This window comes from Mesoplodon mirus (genome assembly GCF_964341445.2).
Source record: "Mesoplodon mirus genome assembly, chromosome: 11".
Classification (NCBI taxonomy): Eukaryota; Metazoa; Chordata; class Mammalia; order Artiodactyla; family Ziphiidae; genus Mesoplodon; species Mesoplodon mirus.
Window position 1 is genome coordinate 91,560,930 of NC_138987.1, and position 22,256 is coordinate 91,583,185.

General features: G+C 38.2%; 1 protein-coding gene across 5 annotated transcripts in view; it reads left to right on the forward strand.

The window, feature by feature from the left end:
* Positions 1–22,256, forward strand: part of GUCY2C (guanylate cyclase 2C) — a 114,840-nt gene that overhangs the window by 17,746 nt on the left and 74,838 nt on the right. Inside the window, exons 1-2 of one of the 5 annotated variants that reach the window (XM_082635094.1) lie at positions 14,342–14,435; positions 14,868–15,046. The exons of 3 other annotated variants lie outside the window; for them this stretch is intronic. The gene's annotated coding sequence lies outside the window, so the exon portion shown is untranslated. Of the gene's footprint in view, positions 1–14,341; positions 14,436–14,867; positions 15,047–22,256 lie in introns of those variants that run through there. One more of the 5 variants, XM_082635095.1, reaches the window with a different exon arrangement.

The following is a 22,256-nucleotide window of genomic DNA, read 5'->3' on the forward strand; positions in this document are numbered from 1 at the left end:
AACAAGGATGGTTCAACATTTGAAAATTAATGTAATCTATTATATCAACAGAAAATTGCATAATATTATTAATAGATGCAGAAAAATCATTTGACAATATTCAAGATCCATTATGATAAAAATTCTCAGAAAATAAGGAATAAAAGGAAACTTCCTCAATTTGACAAAAATCATCTACAACAAAACTATAGTTAACATTACACTTGATGAAATACTGAATTCTCCCCTTCCCTTCCCCAAGACTGAAAACAAAGCAAGGTCAAAGTTACACTGTTCAAAATCAATATTAATTGTATTTCTATGTACTAGTAATGAATACATGGACGCCAAAATTTTAAATATAACACCATTTCTAATCACTCAAAAAATGAAATACTTTGAAATCTAACAAAACACATGTATTACTTGTATGCTGAAAACTAGAAAACTCTGGGGAAAGAAATCAAATACAATCCAAATAAATGGAGATACACGTTCATGGACTGGAATATGCAACATAGTAAAAATGTCAGTTCTTCCAAAGTTGGTATACAGGATTAGTGCAATTTGTATCAAAATAGTGGCAAGATTTTTTGAAGGCATAAACAATATTATCTTAAAATTTATGTGGAAAGGCACAGGAACTACAACAGCTAAAACAATTTTGAAAAAGAAGAAAAGTAGGAAGAATCAGTCTACCTGATTTCAAGACTTATTATATAGGTACAGTCATAAAGACTTTGTTAAAGGCAGAAGGATAAATCTATACATCACTACAACTGAACAGAGAATCCAAAACTAAATCTGCACAACTATGATTTTTTGAACATCTTTATTGAGATATAATTGCTTTACATGGTTGTGTTAGTTGCTGCTGTATAACAAAGTGAATCAGCTATAAGTACACATATATCTCCATATCCCCTCCCTCTTGCGTCTCTCTCCCACCCTCCCTATCCCACCTCTCTAGGTGGCCACAGAGCACGGAGCTGATCTCCCTGTGCTATGCGGCTGCTTCCCACTAGCTACCTGTTTTACATTTGGTAATATATATATGTCAGTGCCACTCTCTCACTTCGTCTCAGCTTACCCTTCCCCCTCCCCATGTCCTCAAGTCTATTCTCTACGTCTACATCTTTATTCCTGTCCTGCCCCTAGGTTCTTCAGAACCCTTTTTTTTTTAGATCCCATATATATTTGTTAGCATAGAGTATTTGTTTTTCTCTTTCTGCAAAAGCAATGCAACGGAGGAAAGATAGCCTTTCCAACAAATGATACTGAAGCAATTGGACATCCATACGCAAATAAAGGAATGAATGAATGAGTGAATGAATGAATAACGACCCTCCATCTCAGTCTCACTTAAAATAATTAACTCAAAATGGATTATAGACTTAAATGTAAATTTAAAACCGTAAAACTATTTTTTAAAGTAGGGGAAAATCTTTGGGATCTAAGGCTAAGCAAAGAAATCTTAGACTTGGCACAAAAGCATTATCCATAAAAGAGTTCCATAAACTAGACTTAAAACTAAAAATTCTTTTTCTGTGAAAGACCTTTTGAAAAGAGGATGAAAAAATAAACTACAGACTGGGGAAAATGTTTGCAAACCACATATTGGACAGAACAGTAGTATGTAAAAATATATAAAGAACTCGCAAAATTCAACTGTAAAAGAATAGACAGTCATGGGCAAAAGACATAAACATACGTATCACCAAAGGAGATAGGCAAATGACAAATATGCACATGAAAAGATGTTCAACATCAATACCTATTAGGGAGATGAAAATTAAAACCACAATGAGCTATCACTGTAGCCAGTTAGAATGGCTAAAATTAAAAATAGTGACCACACTGGGCTTCCCTGGTGGCGCAGTCGTTGAGAGTCCGCCTGCCAATGCAGGGGACACAGGTTTGTGCCCAGGTCCGGGAAGATCCCACATGCCACGGAGCGGCTGGGCCCGTGAGCCATGGCCGCTGAGCCTGCATGTCCGGAGCCTGTGCTCCACAACGGGAGAGGCCACAACAGTGAGAGGCCTGCGTACTGCAAAAAAAAAAAAAAAAAAAAAAAAAATAGTGACCACACTAACATTCTCTGCTTATGAGAATGCAGAGAAACTGGATCACTAATAGATTGCTGGTGGGAATTTAATGGTACAGGCACTCTAGAAAACAGCTTGGCAGTTTCTTACAAAACTAAATATGCAGCTACCATGCTGCCCAGCAATTGTACTCATGAGCATTTATCCCAGAGAAATGAACATTTATATCCACAGAAAAACCTGTACATGATTGTTCACAGAAGCTTTATTTGTAACAGTCCAAAACTGGAACAACCCAGATGTCTTTAACTGAATGAACAGCTAAACAAACTATAGTACATCTGTACCATGGAATACTATTCAGCAATAAAAAAGAATAAACTACTAAAGTACACAACAACCTGAGGAATTTCCATATTATACTGAGTGAACAAAAGCCAATCCGCAAAGGTTATATACTGTGTATTTCCATTTATATAACATTTTTGAAAGAAGTATATAGAAATTGAGAACATATCAGTCAGTGGTTGCTAGAGGTTCTCATGGGGATGGCAGGAGGGAAATGGGTATGGCTATGAAAGAACAACTTGAGAGATGCTTCACTCTTGTCAGTGTCAATATCCTGGTTGTGATATTGTACCATAGTTTTGCAAGATGTTACCATTAGATAAACTGGGTAAAGGATCCATGGGATCTCTCTGTTATTTCTTAGAATTGCATGTAAGTTTTCAATTACCTCAAAATAAAAAGTCTAATTTAAAAAAATAAAGTAAAAACATTTTTTAAATGTTTCTGATTAGTAATACCTCTAAGACAACTGATGAAAGCAAGTGAAAAATAATCCCTGGGTTAACACATTTAATACATAAGCCCCCAAAAAGTTACAGAGATAAATTTCCCCCCAAAATGAGATACCAATAGAAAACACTACCACACACAAACAACTACATAAACAAGTGTCAGAAGAAACAATGGCAGAATCAGGCCACAGAGTTTGCAGATATTGGATTTAGCAGTTACAGAGCATGCAATAAGTGAATTTATTATGTTAAAAAAAGAGACCTGAAACCATTATTAAAAAGATAGACTTCCAAAACATACTTAGTGGATTAGAAAACAGGTAAAACTTATTTAGAAATTAAAGATACAGCTCCTAAATTTAAACTCTTAATGGGCAGGTTAAGCATCTTCTTTGGCATAGCTGAAAAAAAAGTTGGAGAGCTGGGAGATAAATCTGAAGAAATGATCCAGAATGCAGAACAGATAGGGAAAAATAAAACACTATGAGAGAGGTATAAAGAAACAGAGAAGGTACATCTCTGTCTAATAGAACTTTCAAAAGGCAAGAAGAGATGGAATGAGAGTGAGGCAGTATTTGAAGAGCTAGTAGTTGGCACTATCCAGGAGTGATCAAAGAAATCAATCCTCATAATCAGGAGTATCAATAAATCCCAAATAGAAAAATAAAAATAAATATCAACCTAGAAACTTCGGTAGAACTGTAGAAGCCAGAAGACAAGAAGACTTTAAAAACCTCTAGAAAGAAAAGACAAAGGATTCATGATTAGACGGATGACTTCTTAACAGGAACAATGGAAGCCAGAAGACTGCAGAATATATCTTCAAAGTACTGTCACCCTAAAATTGTATATCTGTTGAAAAATGTCTTTAAACTTATAAAACAATTCTTAATTTAACTCCTAATAAGAGCAATGTAATTAGAAATCTGAAATATCATTTCTCACCTATTAAGTATCCCAAGGTCTAAAAGTTTAACAACACGTTCTGTATGAGGGGCTGTGAAGAACCAGGTAGTCTCACATATTACAGGTGGGAGTGCCTCACATGAAGGCCAAAGTGGGTAAATCTAGCAATATACACAAAAACTATAGCTTGCATTTATTCTTTGACCCAAACATCTCCCTTCTAGGAATCTATTTCTCAGATACAATTATACAGCTATAAAATAATGTATACAAATTACCCATTTGAGCAATATTTGTAGCCAAGGATTGGGAAAAAATCATGTTCAATAAAATGAGACTGCCTAAATAAACAATAAAAAATTACATGATGAAATATTATGCAGTTATTTAAAAAACAAGAATGAAGATCTCTGTACAGGTATGAGCATAGTTCTAAGATTTTTGTCATTAAATGATGTCAGTAGACAAGAAAAAAGGTTAAAAAAGAATATATATTCATCTATGCTTTTAAAAAGCTGGAATGATTAAAGCAAAATTAAAACTTGTTACCTACATAAGGTTGGTAGAACAGAATAGAGGGGACAACGATTAGAATTAAATTGTGTAGATCATTTTTATATTTGATTGTTTCTTACTGATTTGTAGGTGTCTTAAGGTAATCTGCACATGTTAACCCTTCGGCAATTATTCATACTACAGTTATTTTTACTCTTCTTTACAGTGCACTTGATGAATAGAAGTTCTTAATTCTAGTGTAGGAGAAAAAAACTAGCTTTCCCGTTGTGATTTTCACTTTTTTGTGTTGTTTTTAAAAATCTCACCCTCCCTAAATATTCAAGAACAGATTATTTCAACCTTATATTCAATACAAACTCTTCCAAAGAATAAAAAAAAGAAACAATACTCCTCAACTCATGTTATGAGATTGACACCAAAACCTGGCAAAGGCAGTACTTTCTCATATTATAAAGATAAATTACCAATATCACTCAAAACAAAGATGCAAAAATCCAAATAAAATAATAGCAAACCAAATCTAGCAATGTATAAATAAGAAATAAATATATATAATGACCAAATTGGGTTTATCTCCAGGATTCAGCTACTCCAGGAATAGTTCAATATGATAAATATAATATTTTTCATGAGGAAATTAATGATATAATTTCCTCCTGAAAAAATAAAAGTAGAAAAAAACATTTGATCATCTCAATAGATAAAGACAATACAACTAAAACATCGTTTATGATTAGAAACTTGGGAACCTAGAAATAGAAGGAAATGTCATTAACATGATAAAAAGAATCTAAAAGATAAAAACTAAATTACTACAGTGAATTTCATACTTAATGGTGAAATGTCAAAAATCATTATCTTTAGAATAAGAAATATAAGAAGATATGTATTGCTAGGTGAAAACAGTAAGTAAGAAAAGAGAGAAAATAAGTGTATAAAAACTATCTTACCAACCCACCTAGGCAAACTAAGATGCACAATCTTCCGAGATCTATTAGGAGCAATACAATAAAAAGAGAAAAAAATCATTTAGTAAATGATGTGCTTTCATATATAAAAAACTTTCATCTACAAACTATTAGTATGTAATAAAAGAACTTAGCAAGTTTGCCAATATGAGATCAATACAAAAAAATTTAAATTTCTATCCATAAACAATAAGACATTTTAAAAACACAACTTACAATTTACTTGCAATAACAACAAACATATATAAATATATAGTAGTTATGAATAATTCTAATAGTGTACAGTATACTTATGTTGAAAATAGTAAAATTCATTTAGATGCATCAATAAAGATGTAAGTAAAGGGACCGAGCATGTTCCTGAATAAGAAGACTCAGTATACTAAAGATGTCTAATACCCCAAATTGACCATGTTCATAGATATTAACCTTTACACACACTATGCTCTAAAAATACTGTGGAAGAAATTTCTTTTTTTAGAAGAAGAATATTTTAAGTGCCTTTCTAATTTCATCTATATCCTAAAATATTTTGCATTCCATCCAAGTGTAATAATGGGAAGGGGAAAATAAAAGAATGCAAGTTCTATATTGGTGTGGAGAGAATATTAAAGTTGATTATAAACTATGAAAAGTGTCAGGAGTTAATAGTCATTGGGAGATTAATATTGAAAACTATTATAAACCACCTTATAATGCTTTTCAAATTACTGCAATATCAACTTTTAATTCCTCAAGGTCTTTTAAAATATTTATTAAATTTTGACTGCACAATTCTAGGAGATGGAGATACAGAAATGAATAAGACAGCTCAGTTCCTTGAATTCCTACACCTTAAGTTCTAATGGGGGAGGCAAATTAATTAATAAACAAGATAATATCAAATTTTGATAACTTTTATAAAGAAAGTAAAGCAGAGTAACATAATAGAGAATGACTAGGGGAGCGAGGTGTCTTAAATTGGTTAATCACAAGAAGTGTCTCTAGGAGGTGCCATTTGAGCTGAAATCTGATAACAGTAAAGATAGCAGTGGCAGAGAGTTCCCAGCAGAGGGAACAGTTGATGCAGATGTCCTTAAGTGAGTGGAACTTAGCAAGGCAGAGCAGGATAGGTGAGGAGACATGCAACTTGGCAAGTCAATTACCATGTAAAACAGTGGTTCTCAAAGTATGGTCCGTAGACTCCTTGGGTAAAGGCACTTTAAAGGGTCACAAGACACTTTACAGGGTCACAGAGTCAAACTATTTTCAAAAGAATACTAACATTTTATTTGCCTTTTTCTCTTTGTTGACATTAGTGTTAATAGTTCAGAAGCAATGGTGGGTAAAACTACTATAACCTCAGCACATCAAGGTAGTGATACCCAGACTATACTAGTATCCATTATAGTCTTCATCCATCACATATCATTTGCATGATTGAGTTGCAAGCTGAACTAGTCACCTTTTTATGGAAACCATTTTTACTTGAAAGACAAATGATGGTTATTCAGATTTGAATGTTTGCAGACATTTTCTCAAAAAGTAAGCAAAGTGAGACTGTCACTTCAAGGAACACAGCTGACAGTATTTGTTACCGATGATAAAAAGTCATGCATACAAGTAAAAATTAAAATTTTGGAAAACTTGTATCTGCTACCATGAGCTTGACATCTTCTTGATACTTGACTTTTCTAATGAGACCAACAGTGATACGACAAATGCTATATTTTGATATTATATTATGCAATGTGTTAAAATTTGAAAAATCTGCAGAACTCAATGAAACAGTATTTTCCAAATTAACTGATTCATGATGTTAAAAATCATGCGTGTGTGAAAGATTCAATCAAAGTGCATGATAGCTCAATAGATTTTAATATATCAGGGTATGAAATTTCCTTGATATGGTTCCAGATCTCAAATTTCAACTAACCTTTGAGAAACTATCACTTGTCAAGTTTGGGTATAAAATCAAAGGATATCTGAAAAGGTTATGAAAATTCCTCCCCCCCCCCTTTTTCAGCTGCATATCTATGTGAGGCCAGATTTTTTTTTATTAGTTTCTGCTTTATAACAAAGTGAATCAGTCATACATATACACCTGTTCCCACATCCCCTCCCTCTTGCGTCTCCCTCCCTCCCACCCTCCCTATCCCACCCCTCCAGGCGGTCACAAAGCACCGAGCTGATCTCCCTGTGCTATGCGGCTGCTTCCCACTATCTATCTACCCTACGTTTGGTACTGTATATATGTCCATGCCTGTGAGGCCAGATTTTCTTCATATACTTCAACCAAAACAACAAATTAAAACAGTTTGAATGCAGAAGTAAATATAAGAATCCAGCTGTCTTTTATTAAAGAGACATCAAGGAGGGGCTTCCCTGGTGGCACAGTGGTTGAGAGTCCGCCTGCCGATGCGGGGGACGCAGGTTCGTGCCCTGGTCCGGGAGGATCCCACGTGCCGCGGAGCGGCTGGGCCCGTGAGCCATGGCCGCTGGGCCTGCACGTCCGGAGCCTGTGCTCCGCACCGGGAGAGGCCACAATGGTGAGAGGCCCGTGTACCGCAAAAAAAACCAAAACAAACAAACAAACAAAAAAGAGACATCAAGGAGATCTTCAAAAATGCAAAACAAAATCACTCTATACATCAGCTTTTATTTTAAGAAAATACAGATTTTTTCATAAAAATATATTTTTATTGAAGTATAATTGATTTACAATATTGTGTTATTTCAGGTGTACAGCAAAGTAATTCAATTATATATATTGTTTTTCAAATTCTTTTCATTATAGGTTATTACAAGATATTGAATATAGTTCCCTGTGCTATACAGTAAATTCTTTCTTATCTATTGCATGTGTAGTAGTTTGTAATCCCATATTCCTAATTTATCCCTTCTCCTTTCCCCTTTGGTAACTGTAAGTTTGTTTTCTATGTCTGTGTGTCTGTTTCTGTTTTGTATATAGGTTCATTTGTGTTATTTTTAAGATTCCACATATAAGTTATATAATATTTGTTTTTCTCTGTCTGACTAACTTCACTTAGTATGATATTCTCTAGGTCCATCCATGTTGCTGCAAATGGCAATATTTCATTCTTTTTTATGGCTGAGTAATATTCCATCTTCTTAAACCAATCATCTGTTGATGGGCACTTGAGTTGTTTCCGTGTCTTGGATATTGCAGTCAGCGCTGCTATGAACGTTGGAGTGCATGTATCTTTTTGACTTAGAGTTTTCATCTTTTCCAGACATGTGCCCAGGAGCAGGATTGCTAGATCATATGGTAGCTCTAGTTTTAGTTTTTTTAGGGAACTCCCATATCGTTTTCCATAGTGGCTACACCAACAAAAAAATGCATTTATGTTAACATGTCATGGGTTTAACATTATTATTTAAAATAAGTTTTTAAAATAAATTTATTTTATTTATTTATTTTTGGCTGGGTTGGGTCTTCGTTGCTGTGCACAGGCTTTCTCTAGTTGCAGCAGACGGGGGCTACTCTTCGTTGCAGTGCATGGGCTTCTCATTGCAGTGGCTTCTCTTGTTGCAGAGCACGGGCTCTAGGCGCATGGGCTTCAGTAGTTGTGGCGTGCAGGCTCAGCTGTTGTGGCTCGCAGCTCTAGAGCACAGGCTCAGTAGTTGTGGTGCACAGGCTTAGTTGCTCTGCGGCATGTGGGATCTTCCCAGACCAGGGCTCGAACCCGTGCCCCCTGCATTGGCAGGCGGATTCTTAACCACTGTGCCACCAGGGAAGCCCTCTTTTATTTTCAGTATAATAAGTATCAGTAATTAAAACCCCATAAACAAAAGCTCTTAGGGTCCTCAGTAATTTTTAAGAAGGGGTCCTGAGATCCAAAAGTTTAAGAACTGGAGATGTAAATTTATGAATTCAGGTTCTGTTGAGAGACAGTACAATGTACTGCTAAAGAACACAGACTCTAGAGCTAGATTGCTTAGGTTTGAATCCCAGAACCAACACTCAGCATGTGTATGACCTCAGACAAATTACTTAATCGGTCTTGCCTAAGTTTCCCCATCTGAAAAATAAGAATAATAATGAAACTGATATCATAGATTTTTGTGATGATTAAGTTAATTTATATAAATCACTTAGATTATGTTTGGCTCTTGGTAAATACTATACGTGGTCATTATTATTATAATAAATATGACAGCAAGCCACTGAGAGTTTTAGGAAGCAGTAATACATAATCTGATTTAGTAGTTTTTAAAAAAAATCTGTTGGCTGTTGTGTAGGAAATGGATTTTAGGAGGACAGAAGCCAAAGTAGGGAGACAAGTTAGGAGGCTCTGACAGTATCTCAGCAAGAGATGATGGTTTGGACTAGGATGGTAATAATGGAGAGGGAAGGAGTGAGCCTTTTTGGGAAATACTGTGGCAGCATAGCTGATAGGATTTGCATACCCTATTGGATGTGGAAGATGAAGCAAAGAAAGAACTCAAGGATGACTATTAGGGTTCTGATTGAATAGGGTAGATGAGGATTCCATTTCCTGGAATGGTGAAGACTGGAAGAGGAACATGATACAGGGTGATGCAATCTAGAGTTCTGTTCTAGACATGCCATGTTTGAGGCTTCTATTCCACATCCCAGTAGAAATATCAAGACAGATATTTGAATCTGGAGTTAGTTCAGGAAGAGTTCAGGGTTCAAGATGTAAACTTAAGTTCAGTCACCTTCTAGAGATTATATAAAGCAATGGATGAGATTTCTTAGGAGGAAAGTGTAGACATTGAAAGATAACAGACTATGCAACCCCCCCCACCCCAAAAATGCCCCTTTTGGTATATTGATTATTTTGAGCTGTAGTCACTTGAAAAACAGCAAATACAAACAGGGGCTTTCTCTGAACTCCTTTTATCTGCCTAAAGACAGATCCTCAAAAGCAGTTCAATTGTCATAAATCCCCTCCCTGGGAGTTTCATCAACCAGGGAAGATTGACTCTTGTCACAGGAGAAGAGAATAAAAGTGGACACCGCAGCCAGACAGACTGTGTCGCAAACTAACCTACTTCCCATCTATTCGTCTAAAGGTCCGTTCATCTTTCCTAAAAATCATTTACTCTCCCCAAGAGGTCTACCTCCCTCCTCCCCTTTCCCTATTAAGATGGTATTTAAGCCTGAATTCTAAGCCATTTTATAAGTTACTCATTTTTCCCTGGGAATCTACCCCATATACATAAAATATATGTTTTGTTTTGTATTTGGGGGAGGGAGGATTTGAAAAGATACTTTATTATTTATTTGTTTACTTGTTTTTAGCTATTCTAACAGGTTTTACTGTATTTTTTCTTCCAGTTTTTTTGAAATATAATTGACATACAGCACTGTATAAGTTTAAGTTGTACAGCTTAATGACGACTTACATAGATCATGAAATTATTATCACAATAGGTTTAGTGAACATCCATCATCTCATATAGATATAATGTTAAAGAAATGGAAAAAAATATTTCTCCTTGTGATGAGAACTCTTAGGATTTGTTCTTTTAACAACTTTCATGTATAACATACAGCAGTGTTAATTATATGTATGGTGTACATTACATCCCTGGGACTTATTTATCTTATAACTCTGCTTATTGACTGCTCTCATCTAATCTTCCCACACACCCCCACCCTCCAGTAACCACAAATCTGATCTCTTTTCCTATGAGTTTGTTTTTGAAATATAATTGACCTCCAGCACTATGTTATTTCCTGTTATACAACATAATGATTCAATATTTCTGTGCATTTCACAGTGATCACCATGATAAATCTAGCTGTGATCTGTCACCATACAAAGATATTACATAGTTATTGGCTATATTCCCCACACAGTACATATCATGTCTGTGAATCATGTATTTTGCAACTGGAAATTTGTACCTCTTATCTCCCTCACGTATACGTATTAATAACCTTCTGTTTGTTTTTCTCTTGTTAATCTGTCCTTAATTACAAGGGTCTCAGCTAAGAACTCAGAAGAGTAGAGGGAAAATTATTTCTCTCCCCTGCCTCCAATAGCAAGTACTGGGACAGTTCATTTTTACAATTTTTTTCATAAAAGCTAACTAAACAAAATGCCTTGTGTGGCACAAAATCATATCCTTATAAATTAAACACTTTCAAGGTTTTGCCATTTTCCCTTTACCTGTTTTGCTTTCCTGTGTCTATTATCCTTTTATACTCTTTTACACCTTTATGTGTCAAATTTTATTTCCCTCCAAAATTTCCTCACTCTGCTTCCATAAACTACTTCTTTGTTATTTAAGTCCGTCTAATTCGTTGGCTTCCAGATGTTTCACCACCTGCCCTCCTCACCAGCTCCCAGCCCCCAGTCTCAAGTAACAAGCTCAGAGTGGAGAAGGCTAGGCTTCTGGAATGTGGCAAAACCGATCCAAATTCTGGCTCTGCTACTTACTACCCAAGCGGCCTTGGACCCAAATGTTACCAACCAGGGTTCTTGGCCTTCCTTAATCAATAGAAATTGATCACAGGCCAGACAAGAAGTTCAGGCAAGGCTTTACTGGGGCTCCTGCTGCAGCAGCGGAGAGCGAGAACAAGTAACAGTACCTTGCTAGCTTGCTTCCCTGAGCGGATGGGGCGAGCTAGTTCCTTATATGGGGTGAGGGTAGAGGTGTGTCCAGGGGTCGGGCTGGAGGGTTGGCTCAGGTGTCAGCCCACCCCTTTGTGGTGTTGAGTTCGGGGGTGGGGGGCATGCGAAGGGCCTTCCTGAGCAGACCCCTCCCCTCGGGTTCTCTGCTTTAACTCCTCTCTGAAGTACCTAGGTAACAGTTATCTGATGCACATTTCCTGAGTTGTTTTACAGATGCTAAAATTCCCACCAAATGGAAGAAGTTAACTACTTGATGACCATGAGCACCCAGACTTATTGGAGCCTGAGGATTGATAATGTTAAACCTGTGACCCTGCCCCGTTACCTCACCCTGTCAACCAGTCAGAGAATTGCATGAGCTGATCACAACCCTGTGACTTCCTCCCTCACCTGGTCTTTAAAAATGCCTCCCTGTGGGGAGGGTGGGAGGGAGGGAGATGCATGAGGGAAGGGATGTGGGAACAGATGTATATGTATGACTGATTCACTTTGTTATAAAGCAGAAACTAATAAAAAAAAAATGCCTCCCTGAAACCCACTGGGGAGTTTGCACTTTTAGAGCATTAGCTGCTCCAGACTCCTTGTCTGGCGCCTTACAGTACACAGTGCACTTTCCTTCATCACAGCCCAGTAGGTTGACTTTATGTGCAGGCAAGCAGACCCAAGTTTGGTTCGGTAGCAAAATCCAAACTTCCAGTATCATTGTTATCATTCCTGCTGATTTCACGTGTGTGTTTCAGACTACCCTTGCAACTTTCTAAATTTATGTCAAGAATTCTCACTAGCCTCTACATTCACATCCTCAATATAATTATATATTCTTTCCCGACAAATTTACAGCTTTGTACTTTGTTTTGTTGACTCTTGGCCTCCATTTCTCTGATAAACACCTTAGTCTCTCCTTTTATTTCACAGGGATGCTGTGGGTGTGAGCTGTAAATGGGCTTGGTTTTTTTTCTCAGTCTTTTTTTTTTTGCGGTACGCGGGCCTCTCACTGTTGCGGCCTCTCTCGTTGCGGAGCACAGGCTCCAGACGCGCAGGCTCAGCGGCAATGGCTCACCGGCCCAGCCGCTCCACGGCACGTGGGATCTTCCCGGACCGGGGCGCGAACCCGTGTCCCCTGCATTGGCAGGCGGACTCTCAACCACTGCGCCACCAGGGAAGCCCTCTCACAGTCTATTTAACATCCTTACCTATCAGGGACAGTCTGTCACTGTCTAGACCTCTGAGTGTTTTAAAAGCCTATAAAAGTGTTTGAGACCTAAAAGAAAGAAGTCTTGGCTCCAAATTCAAAAAAAAAACTAGAAAATCAAAACTGATAGCAAAACTATAAAACTCCTTTCAACTTTTTACAGAAAAAAATGTTTTACAGAAAAATGATACATATCAAATATATTAAATGTGGTCGCATCTAATACATTTGATATGATGTGTCTTTGGGCGACCAGTTTCTGCAACCTTGAAGCATTAATAAGACTTTTCTCCCCTTGATCTTCGTATCCCTTTCCATCGAATCCTATTTCATCAGGCATTTGTTCATCCTTCAAATAATTTTGCCAAGTTTTAAGCATTTGACAAATTCGTTTTTCCTAATCTCATACATAAGGTGAAAAGGAATATCTACCACTCTACATTTCAGAACTTCTTTCTTTCAAATATATCCTGCTGATTCACTGTTAAATATAAAGAAGTATATCTAAGTAAAAGTAGTTTACATTTTTGTTCCTGTGGTAGATCCAAATGTTTGTCTTAGGGACAATTTTTTAATCACATCTAGCCACATAATTATTTCTTGAATACAACTGAAATTTCTTTCCATAACTATTCTTTTCTAATAAAGTGAAATTGTCATATACTTTGCTTTTTCAATTCTATTAATTTCAATTAAATAAACGTTCAATTAAAGTTGGAGAAGGTATTCCTACTGTACACAAAAGTAGCACAAAGGAAGGAGCAATTGATTGTGCCGTTCAGAGAAGGGCATCAAGGAATAACAATAACTATCTAGGTGCCAGGAACCTTCTAATACCATTTTCTGCTTTAATTTAAACCAAACTTCCTTGTGCTAGAATCTGTGAAGTTCACGCAACAGTAGTAACTTAATTTTCACTTGCTGGTGCTCCTGTGAATATATCTAGAAGTTGCTAGGCATGTCTTGAATATTGTCCAATAAGTCTGTTTGTCCTGGGAATTGCTGTGGGCCCACTGAGCATGAGGGTCTCCAGTGGATTCTGCCACCTGGTGAGTGCAATTTGCTCACACATTGAAGTCCCCCACTGGGTGCTACCACAGCTCCAGCAATCCCGACATCCACCCTGGAGGACTCTCAAAGTGCCAGAGCAGGCTGCCAATTTTTGATCAAGTGAGGTACGACATCCCTCTTCTTTGTGTGATAGAGCCTGTTAGAGTGGCCCTAGGCAATTATATGTATGACTTAATATTCTACTGACTTCTGTATCAGGTTGTTCTTCCAGTTTTTTATTCCAGGCCTTTTTCTCTTTTGAACTAAGGTCTGTATGGACTGGATTCGAGACAGGCTTGAATAATATGGAAGATATTGTTTGGCTGTTTCCCTGGGAATGCATCACCTATAGTGTGACTTGTCAACCCCAGGTGAGCGAGTGTTGTTTGGGCAAATCCCATCAATCATCTGGCATACCTACCCACATCCAAACTGCAACAAGGGTCACAGCTCAGGCTTACTGGCTAGAATAGAAATTCAATTTATCTTACAAATAAGAAAACTAAAGATCAGCAAATGTAGGTAATCTGCTCAAGTTCATATGCTTAACAAACAGCTGAAACATGATTCAAATCCAGCTTCAAGTTTGGTGGGTCTTGGTTTTTTGTTTAAGAATATCGAACTGCCTCCTGAAACTCAAAGATGCTCTTCTTTACCTTAGGATATACAATTCTGTTCTTTAAATGCTTGCCTTACCTTTCCAACTTTGTAAAGAAGCATCAATAAACAAAACTGATAATTACTCTGTTCCTAAGGCGTTTACACTTCAGGGGACTGATCACTTTTTTTCCTTCTTTCCCAAGCTATTGTTTTAACCCGTATAACTAGGAGGAAGTAATCCTTCAGCTGCCTTGGCGTGGTGGGGAAGAGTAATGTCCAGCTTCTCTACAGGAGAATACAGAGTTCCTCTTTCAGAATTGACATATCAACCCAACCAACCACTCTTGGCAGCCTACAGCCTGTTTCCTTCCGTGTGTTGGAGGTAAGAGAAAACAAACAAAGCTGTTTCCAGAGCATGGAGGAGTTTATTGCAGCTGAGAGGCATGACTACTGTCTTCAGCACATATTTCCCTAAGTAGGTAAAACTAGCCACCTGGACAGAGGAGGTAATCCGAGAGTCACTAGGAAATTGAACAGAATTCCAGCTGCCCCTGCAAGTATATAACAATGACCTACTCCAGCCTTTCCTGAGCATATGAGAAGACTGTACAAAATGGGCTGGGGAAGGAGGGAGAGGAAGACATTGCTCAGGGTTTAAATAGAGTTTCTTTTGTTGTTTGTTTGTTTTATTGGAGTATAATTGCTTTACAATGTTGTGTTAGTTTCTGCTGTACAACAGAGTGAATCAGCTATATGTATACATATATCCCCTCCCTCTTGAGCCTCTCTCCCACCCCACCCCCATCCCACTCCTGTAGGTCATCACAGAGCACGGAGCTGAGAATGGGAGAGGGGAAGACAAGAGGAAACAGGCTTAACAAGGAAAAGAAACAAGCCTGTCAGCCTCAAGTGCCCAGGCACTGGTGCTAGATTTAGATACGCAACCCTAGTGTACAATAGTGATTTGGGTGTCAGTCGGGTCACCCGACCTTGTGATCTAGATAACATGACTTTGACTCTCATCGCATCCTTGTAGAAAGTTCAGAAACACTTCCCAATATTCCATCAAACCCTGAAGTCCTAAACTACCATGATCATCTCTGACTTCAGACTCCTGCTTCTGAGAATCACCTAGCCATCCTACTCCTGTTCTTACCCCATGAATCTAGACACAGATATGACCACCTTTCCATAATTCCCAAAAGTTAGGCAAGTCGTATCTGGCACAGACTTGACTGAAGGTTTGGGAACCGTTACCCAGTTTTATCAGTTTTAAATTCCTGGTAGAATACAATTATCATGAAGACAGAAACGTGTTCATTTGTGTAACCCCAATGCTGAGAACGGTTAGAGGGTGCTCAATAAATATCTGTTGTATGGATGAAGTAAAGCATCTTTTCCTCAAGGAAATGACGAGCAACCTCTTATTTATTTTATACATCCTTGTTCTTGAATGTCTTCAGCCCGCATCCCACTAGGCCTTTCCTACAGGCCATTTATTTCTATGTAGCTCCCATCTCTTTCCCTTTATCTCTTTCCATCTCTCCTTCTCATTCCCTTGTTCCTGGATTGGCCCTGAGAACTTCACATTTTCCTCATTTTATTATGTAAAGCAATTTATATTTCTCTATGCCTAACTCAGAAGGTTTGTGTAACCAAATCCATTTGAGTGCTCAGCAAAACCATATAGCCTTTTAGTTACCTGAACCCATCTGGCATTATGTTATCCTGTGTGAATAGGACCAGTAAGGATTTCCTTCACAGGAAAAAAACAGTTAAACTAGGAATCATTAAAAATTATATATTTATACCTTAAAAGTTGTATTTTATCTCAAAACATATTCATGTTTGTTTATTCACCCATTGGTTGATGTCAGGGCAAGTAATATTCTTTGAGCATAAGCAGCCAGGTTGGAGCTCTGTATCAGCTTTCTTTCTTTCTTTTTTTCATTGAAGTATAGTTGATTTACAATGTTTCAGGTATGCAGCAAAGTAATTCAGTTGTGACACAAAGTGATTCAGTTGTGTCTTTTTCAGATTCTTTTCCATTATAGGTTATTACAAGATATTGAATATAGTTCCCTGTGCTATACAGTAGGTCCTTGTTGTTTATCTATGTTATATATAGTAGTGTGTATCTGTTAATCCCAAATTCCCAATTTGTCCCTCCCCCCGTATCAGCTTTCTTAAGTAAACCACACCCCTAGTGCATCTTGTACTGCTTCTGGTGTTTGATGTTTTAAGGTAATTGACAAGTTCTCTAAGGACAGAATTCCTTTTAGGTTTCTTTGTTATTCCCTGGTGTTTTATAGCAGTCTCGCCACAGCAGTTTTCTTAGTAATTTGCTTTAAGATTTCCAACAGTTTTTGTACGCATTTTATCAGATTACATAACATTTAATTAAGGACATAATTTAATAAATATGTTTGGCACATTTGGGCGCAAACGCAAGGGACCCTTGGTAAGCAGATGACTTAATTGGAAGGAGCAGTATTCACGTCCACTGGCTGCAGGCATTCAGGGTGTATTTCAGCTAATCTGGTGCGTCTATTAAATCATCCATTCAGAAATACTCTAATGTACAGCATGATGACTACAGCTAACACTGCTATATGATACATAGGAAAGTTGTTAAGAGAATAAATTCTATGAGTTCTTATCAGAAGGAGATTTTTTTTCCTTTATTCTTTCCTCCTTTCTTTTCTTTTTATTGTATTTATATGGCAAGACGGTTATTAGTTGAACCTATTGTGGTACTCATTTCACAATATATGTAAAGCAAACCATCATGCTGTATGCCTTAAACTTATACAGTGATGTGTGCCAATTAGTTCTCAATAACACTGGAAAAAGAGAAGTACTTTACTGTAGCCATTTTTCCTCAATAAATCCAGATCAGAATCTCTACTTCTGTGCTTATTTTAAAAAAATACTTGCACGTTTTAGTTCTATCAGTTACATTAGTTCATAAACTCACTTTTGCATCTGCACTGAGGTAGGGAGAGAGGAAGCCTAGGACTGCTACAGACTGTAGAGATGCCAAGTATTCCGATAGGCCTGAAGGTGAGCAGGGGATCTTAATGAGAAGCATACAGAAGAGACCCAAAGTCTTGCCAGAAACGAAAGAGTGGCACATGCAGGTGACCTGCGCAGCTGCCCCTCCCCATGTGGAGTAATTTCCCTCTTTTTCCTCATATCTTTAGGGCTTTTGTGTTCTACTGAAGAGTATATCTCATAAATCTGCCAACTTAGTGTTCCATTATTTGTTTTGACCCTTGAAACTTTCCCAGCAGAACCTGCCTCTCTTTAATCATGATCTACATGCTGGTAGTTTTACAACATAAAGAAGACACACAATGTTTGCCTTAAAGGATCCAGAAAGGACTGTTATCTTGTTCCTTCCCTTTTGAAAATCTTCCTGGTTCCATGCTATAACCAAAGGGTTCCCAGAACTGCATCTGCCTTCTGTCTTCACATCTGAATTAAACGCACCTGACAGTTACAACTTCGTCCATCCCTTGACGGTGGCTTTTTTTTCATATTTGCAATTTGCAGACCAAATCAAAACACAAAAACAAAAGCAGTCTACTCTTTCTCCTACCACAGGAAGTGGGAATAGCAACATATTAACAGACAACCAAGTTTGAGTCCACAGTAGCAAAGGTTAATCGCCGTTGTGATGGCCGTGTGTCTCTCTGCAGCCTGCTGTTCCATTCTTCCTAACGTCCACTAAAAGTATCCAGGGGCACCCACTCCTGACCACTCTCAGTCACCCATCACCACGTACTCCCCCATAAAATAACCCCAGTGCCTTCCTTCTGAATCAAAGCTGAATCCTATGAAGTCTGAACATCTACCGTCCTCCCTCCAGGAGACACTAGAATTGAACCCACCTTATTCCACATCACTCATCCCCCCACACATGAGTACTTGAGGTCATATCTTCTCTAGCCGTTTTTCATCCCCATATTGCTACGCCATGCTCAACACATGCCTCAGTATCCTGTATCTCTTCATGGCCTGTTCCATACACCTCATGGCTAGATTGGGAGAAGCAGAGGTGATGTGTTAGGGATGGGGCACACAGAGTACAAAGGCTCTAGTAACATTTTATACCTTAGGCTGTAATGTATGTACATGAGTGTTCATTTTATTATTTTAATTTGTATATATTCATTGTAGATATGCCTTTACATGTATGGTCTACTTCATAATTTAAAAATTAAAAAAAAAATACCTCTGTTCCCTTGAGGCATGTACCATCTAGCCAGGGTACTCTCTATCCCATTTCATCAACCACTGTCAGTTACGGAAGTCCTGGATGTTCTCCCTGGTTTATTACTCCCCAACAAGGGCCTGCTATCAGTCTGGTTGATTTTCATACCCAGGAGGTGACCTGTCCAAGAGACTGGACTCTGAGTTCCTGAAATTCCTCTGTTCAAAAACATTTTCCTCCCCCCCCCCAGCCACCTTGAACTTTTCAAATCAGTACTTCAGAAAATCCACCCTTTAATGCAAACACTACCCTTCCAGCTGTTTGTTTCAGCTGTCCCCTTTCCACCTGTACTTCTGCCTGCCTACTGTACCATCATCCCTTCAAGCCTCTTCTTTTTTTGGCCATGCCGCGCGCCATGCAGGGTCTTAGTTCTCCCACCAGGGATTGAACTCACAGCCTGGGCGGTGAAAGCATGGAGTCCTAACTACTGGACGACCAGGGAATTCCCTCAAGCTTCTTCTTTATGCCTTCCCCTCACTCCCCTCCTGCATGCACTTCATTGTTATTCAATTTAGATTTTATAGTGCATCTCTCCACTCTTTTGACTTTGTTCAATTTTTTTTTTATCCATTTGTTCTTTCATTGCACCTACCTGGAAAAACCATACCTGAATAAGCCCGACCATTCACTTTCCTGTACCTGCTTTTGGGCAACTAAACATTGCTAGAGAAAATCATAAAGCTGGGCTGAGTAGGGCCAGTTTTCAGTCACTCAATCTCACCACTGACAAACAACCTTAGGACGCATCTCTTATCAGTCCCTTCTCTCACTCATCACAGTAACTTTTCAAGTCCCACCCTTCTCAAGCCTCTAACTAGCCCAGCTCTCCTTTCATTCTCAGCCAATGACTCACCACCTTCAGAAAATAAATTTAAACAATCATACATAAACGATCTCATCTTCCAGCCCACAAGTCTAGAAATATATGTGTATATATGAAACCGAGCAGATCCCTGCAGGGCCTTCGTGATTCCAGACCCTTCCATGTTCCCCCACTCCCACCTTTAGAAAAAAAACACCTTATTTTCCCTGGCCTGTTTGAGAAAACAGTCTCAAGCAATTAATCATTTAAGGAGTGGCAAAAGCGGGAACTAAGAAAAGGCAGTCAAGCAAGGAAGGTGATAACAACTTAAGCAATAAGTAAAATTGAAGGATTGGGTCATAAAGTCCTAGTTCTCCTTGAGAAAAACAGATAACAGTGTCTGACACACATTCTTAAGTTATTTCTTATGGAAACCAGACCCCCGACCAGGTGGAAACTGCTGACCCTGAACATATGGACCCAGACCATAGACTGGTTGGAGCTGGAAAATTGATGATCAGGATTACTGAAACACCACCCTGTCACCTTACCGTCTACCAATCCGAAAAGTGTCCATGAGCTGATCACACACCCTGTGACCCTCACCCCAACACTGTCTTTAAATACATTTCTCTGAAAACCATCGGGGAGTTTGGGTCTTTGAGTATTAGCTGCTCATTCTCCTTGTTGGGTGCCCTGCAGTAAACACTGTGCTTTCCTTCACCACAACCCAGTAGATTGGCTTTGCTGTGTATCTAGGTGGGTGGATCCAAGTTCTGTTCAGGAACATACACAATCATCCTACAACACGTTCTTCCTTTTATAAGGAAGAGTTGTTCTTTCTGCCATGTTTGGAATCCCATTGCCTCTCATTTTCTTGGAGCCATCATCATTTACACCTCCTCTCTCACATTTGCCACCTCTCCCTCTCCACCAGCTCCTTATCAACATTTAAATAACTCAAGTAACTTTCACCCTTAAAAATCCTCTCATAACCCTTTCCCCACTTCTGGTTATCACTCTGTTTCTCTCCCCTGCTTCTGGTAAAAGAAGCATAATTTCTGGTTTCAATCACTGAGTGGATTTCTAGAACCAGCCTATTTTTCAGGTTTTGGTCTACTATAAAATGAGGAGAATCACAAATACTGTCCCATTCAATTTTACTAATCCCTTCTATTAATGTCTGGTTCATTGAGTACCCAGAATGCATTTCTCCTTTTACCTGGGATGAACAGTAGAACCGGCAAGGCTAAGTCAAGGGAGTGTTACACCAAGCAATTCCTGTCCCGTCCCAGGAGGTCTGGAGGCAGCCTTCCCATGATCACTCACAAGATCTCTTTCACGTCATGATCTGAGGAAGTCCATTCTCCTTGTAGGCCCTGCAGTGGGGGATGCAACTGCCAGTGTAGAGGTGTGATCAGCTGGGACATGGTAGGTCACTAGAGGGCCATTCAAGTTAACCTGAAGAGTGGCAACAGCCCAGATTTTATTAAAAATTTTTGTAGCACAACACCATAAATCAACTATACTCCAATAAAATTTAAAAAAATATTTTTGGCGGCCGACCAGTGTGATTGATTGAATTTATCATTTCATATATTGTATTTGGTCAGTTTTAAACTGTAAATAGAGTTACTTCTGGGGAAAATTTGTAGGGCTACTTTCTCTCGCTGTCTTCTTTTGCTATTTGATGGTTTTCTTGTAATGATTTGCTTTCAAGTTTTTTCTCTTTATCTTTTTTGTATCTGCTATAGTTTTTTCTTTGTGGTTAGCTCAAGGCATGCGTAAAATATCTTGTAGTTGTAGCCATATATTTTAGGTTGATAACACCTTAACTTCAATTGCCTACAAGAACTTTGTACTTTTACTCTCCTGTCCCCACACTTTCTATATTGTGTGCCCAATAACAAATTTTTATCATTTAACTTTTATATTAAGCTTAAACATAACTTAGGTACCACCATTACAGTATTATTTTACTCTGCATTTTTTAACATATTTACCTTTGCCATGAGATTTATGCTTTCATATGCTTTTGCATTGCTGTTTAGTATGTTTTCATTTCAATTTGAAGAACTCCTTAAGCATTTCTTTAAGGCAGGTCTAGTGGTGATGAGCTATCTTAGTTTTTGCTTATCTGGGAAAGACTCTATCTCTCTTTCATTTTTAGAGGATAATTTTGCCAGGTATAATATTCTTGATTGGCAGGGTTTTTTCTTTCAGGTACTTTGAACATATCATTGCACTGTTTCCTTGCCTACAAGATATGGGCTGAGAAATCCACTGACAGTCTTATAGGGGTTCCATTTCATGTGATGAGTCACTTTTCTCTTGCTGCTTTCAAAATCCTAGAGCTCGGTCAACAGCTTTCCCATCCACCCAGCTGAGTGTGTAACGGGTCCCTCTCGACTCCTCCCTCTCTCTAATGCCCCAAGTCCGGTGAAATATCTTCTTATCATTTTACCTTTTAGATGTCTCTTGAACCCACTTCCACTGCCACTGCCCTCATCTGGC